Source organism: Condylura cristata, unplaced genomic scaffold, assembly GCF_000260355.1.
Source record: "Condylura cristata isolate star-nosed mole 26May11 unplaced genomic scaffold, ConCri1.0 scaffold00031, whole genome shotgun sequence".
Taxonomy (NCBI): domain Eukaryota; kingdom Metazoa; phylum Chordata; class Mammalia; order Eulipotyphla; family Talpidae; genus Condylura; species Condylura cristata.
This window is the reverse complement of record NW_004567132.1, coordinates 24,759,263-24,763,581: the sequence shown is the minus strand read 5'-3', so window position 1 is coordinate 24,763,581 and position 4,319 is coordinate 24,759,263.

Below are 4,319 nucleotides of genomic sequence, written 5' to 3'. Positions count from 1 at the left end.
GAAAGAAAGAAAGAAAGAAAGAAAGAAAGAAAGAAAGAAAGAAAGAAAGAAAGAAAGAAAGAAAGAAAGAAAGAAAGAAAGAAAGACCACTGCAAAATGTGAGCAAAAAACTCACAGCCCAATTTGTTCATCTCCAATTTGCAACACCCCAAATGTTCATCAAGGGGATAAGACTTTTGTGATAAAGCTATGTTACCAGGACCACTCTGTTACAGCCATGTAGACAGTTGTAAAAATAAACACTTTTTTTTAAAGAAAGATTTATTTATGCATACAGAACTGGGGTACAAGCCAGAGGTGCAGGAACGGTGAGAGGCTTCACCAGAGACAGTGTGGGGAGTAGAATAGGCCGACTGACAAAGCACACTGCTGAGGGGAATGCAGGTGAGGCAGGAGAGGTCCGCTGTGCCTTGTGGGTCGTCCTGCTGGCCAGCACTGAAGCGGCTGCAGCCAGCTGTGCCGCACTGCTCCTTAACCCGTCACACCACCAGGGAGGGCCAGAAAATAAACACATTTAAGCTAAGCTGCGTGCAGCGACGCAGATGAAATCTGCAAACCAACACAAGTAAAGGGAGCCAGACGTAAAGAGTGCGAATGGTAGGATTTTTCTGTCAGCTTCAGAACCAAGCTACTTGAGCCTCAGAGGGGGAATTTAGAAGATTTGGGGGCAGCGGCGGAGGGGATGCAAGGAGCCACAGCACTCTCTAGTTGTGATGTGGTGTGTTCACCTAAAGATCATTCATCGAGGTGTGCGTTTATGATTTTCAACAATTTTGGTGGGTCTCTTAGACATCAGTAAAAATGTTTATTATTTCAGGCAGATAGAAAAAAATAGAAAAGCAGCCGGATCTGAATCTAATGAGACCTGCGCCACGGCTTCCACAAGGACCCTGTCTGGAACTGTTTCCTCAATCTGAACTTTCCCTCTGCCAGCAGACAGTCTTCCCTTGATGTTTTCATAATGTCTCTTCCCGTCCTTTATTTTACTCCTTCTCTCATGATTGCTCACAGGAAGCATTCTTAGAAAAACCTTAAAGAACCGGCTTTGGCCCTCCCTGGTGGCGCAGCGGGTTAGAGCACTGACTAAGAAGCTTAAGCCACTTCCGCATGAGTTCAATTCCCGCCTGCCCCGGAGGTGACCACATGGTGCGGCAGACCTCTCCTGACCCGCCCGCTGCTCCCCTCAGCAGTGTACTTCGTCGATCTGCCTGTCCTGCTCCCCACTCTGTCTCTGGTGAAGACTCTCACCCTCCGCATCTCTGTATGAATAAATAAATAAATCTTAAAAAAAAAAAAAAGGAACCGGCTTCCTTTGTCTTCAGGACAGGAGTCTGTGTCCTGCAGCCCCTGGGGACTGAGAGACAGAGGGAGGGTCACCTCAGAGAGGTGAGGTGGGGCTAATGGAAGGGGAGGCCTAGCCAGTGAGAAAGACAAAGCCTGGACCGGGAAGACCCCCAATGGGGGAGTGCTAGGATGGAGGATTGCTGATGCCTACCTCGCCTAAGTCCTCAGTCCAGCTGCCACATCGCCTCCCCTCCTTTCCTTCTGGCCATCTACCATAGAGCCACATCAGCACCACCCAACAGCTTCAGAAATGCAGACCCTGGGGAGGGCCCGGCTTGCCTTGGTTTCACAGGAGAACCATTTGGCAAGCGAAAGAAACAGGCCATCTGGAGAGGCCTCTGAGACCTTGGTAATCTGAACAGATGACTCCCCTCCTTTTTATTTATTGCAAAAAACAACATTAGAACAGCATGAAAGGAGATTTATTTAAAGAGGCAGAAAAGATTACTCATGATCCTGCCACCCTAACACCACAACTGTTTTCTTTTTCCAAGTTCTTTTCCAGTTTTTGGCTACAGTGAAGTTTGCATGCAAGCTGTGTCTTCTTTTTCGTTTTCACTTAATGTGACCTCTTAAATCTTTTTCAGTGTTGACATTATCTTCACATTGGTCTCTCATTTTTTTAACTACTAGTATCCAGTCCAGTGGATTGATTAATTAAAGATGCCTTAGGCCTTGGGGATTCTCGCTCGTCCCCTTCCTTGTCTTTGAGGTTGGTTCTTGCCAAAGCTGTAAATGAAAGGAAATTTGTTTTCTGGGCCTGTCTGCACGACATGGGGATCATCTTTCCTCCCTGCAAGCAATTTTAGCTCCAAAAGTTCTCTTACCATATCCTGTCCCTCGTCCTGCCATCTAAGCCTTGGCTCCCATTCAGTTAAAGCAGTAAAAATAGTCATGTGTCATTTGATGATACTATTATGATAAATAGCCATGTTTGAGACTGGCTGTTGGGTGGTTTCCTCATTGGATGAAAATTATAGAGTGTGATTACACAACCAGATAGTGCAGCCTACTGCACACCCAGGCTGCGTGTGCCGGGACGGAACACATGTGGCGTCCACTGTCGACTGCAACATCACTCGATACAGTTCAGTGTGACTTGTTCTATTATTTGCTCAATATAAAAGCAATACATGGTTCCTGTCCAATTTGAGAAATATATAAAAGCCAAAGAAAATAAAAATCTGTTATAATTTTGCCATTCGATAGTATATGCCGCTGTGGCTATCACTCACAGGGTGCTGAATCCCATTTGCCTCTACTAGGTCAGGTTCCTACCTTCCAGCTTCACTTTGGAAGCTAACTTACCATGCAGTGATAATGACTGAATGTGGAAACCCTAGAAAGTGTACTATCCTGAGGCCTGAGGCACCTGCTTAGTTAAGAATATGCCCAAACAGGCACACGGTGCATCAATTGAGAGATCTGGGGCTGGTTAGTGTAACACACAATGAAATTTATTTGGCCTATAAAACTAACAATTATTGACATGGAATGGGCTGCAGGGCTGGTTTTTTATCTAGTGACTCAGAAATGCCTTAAAGGAAATGGTTTCCTTCAAACGACTGTCATTTGCTTCCCACAGAACTACTTTCTTCCTAAAGTTAAGTTCTCCTTGTTTCCTAAAGCAGCCTGCCTTCTCGATAACTTTTGATGCTATTTATTGTCTCCCCTTATCTATCAGGACCTGAAAGCATCTCTCTCATTCTAGCCAGAAAAATCCTAAGATTTCCTATTATTGAATCCACCTATTTGTGTCAATCCGAGTGGCAAGGAGTACTGGACCTCTTCGGCAGGCTTACACCAGCAGGTCTCAAATTCTAGTCTCAGGCCTCCTTTATATTCCTAAAAATACTGACGCTCTCAAAGAATCTTTTAATTAAGTTTTTAATCTATGGATAATTATCTGTTGATAGTAATCTCTACTAAGAGTAGAGGTTAACTTCATGAAGAATAATACAGTAATTCACAAAATAATAAAATCACGTATTAATGTAACATTAAATAAGATCTGTCTTCTAAAACAAGATGTTGAGATGATGGCTTCTTTTTTTGTTTTGTTTTGTCTTTACATATTTACAAATCTCCTTAAATCTGGCTTAACAGAAGACAGCTGGATTTTTATATCTGCTTCTGCATTCAATCTGGTGCAAATTGCTTTTATTAAAGTAAAATGAGGAAAATTTGGCTTCACACCAATATTTAATTAGAAAAGAGAGGAGTATTTTATAGGCTTTTAAGATAATTGTGGATATTCTTCTTTGATACTACACCAAAACTCTACAAGAGGCCATTTATTAAAGATTTGTTACCCCATGACATCTGAAACCTTTTCTATAAACTTTTCATACCATTGCACTAAAATCCATTGTCTGTCGTTTTCTTAAAGTGGAACTTTACCATGCACTTGTAACATCAGGCACAGAGCAGATCTTCCCAATATTCGCACCTTATGTTTTATCCAATATCCCAAAACGATGTTCATTAATATCACCATGGATGCCACAGAAATGTCCTTAAATATTGAGAAGCAGTCAAACTTGTGGTGATAGAAACTTACATTCCAAATCTCTTGAAAGCTAGAATATTCTTCACCATGGGCAGCAGTCAGTTGTTCTTGAAGACAGGCTCCGGCCCTCCCTGGTGGCGCAGGGCCCTCCCTGGGTAAGGACACAGCACTGCAAGCTAGCATCAGCTGCTTCAGTGCAAGTTGGATCCACGCCCTGCCCTTGAGGTGACCCTCATGGCACGGCATACCACTCCTGACCCGCCCGCTGCTCCCCTCAGCAGTGTACTTCGTCGACCCCACTACTGTCTCTGGTGAATCCTCTCACCGCCCCTGCACCTCTGGCCTGCACCCCAGTTCTGTATGCATAATAAATCAATCTTAAAAAAAAAAAAAAAAAGACAGGCTCACTTAGTTCACTTTCAAGAAAATATCCACCAAGTACCCAGATGGGAGTAACTGTAATATG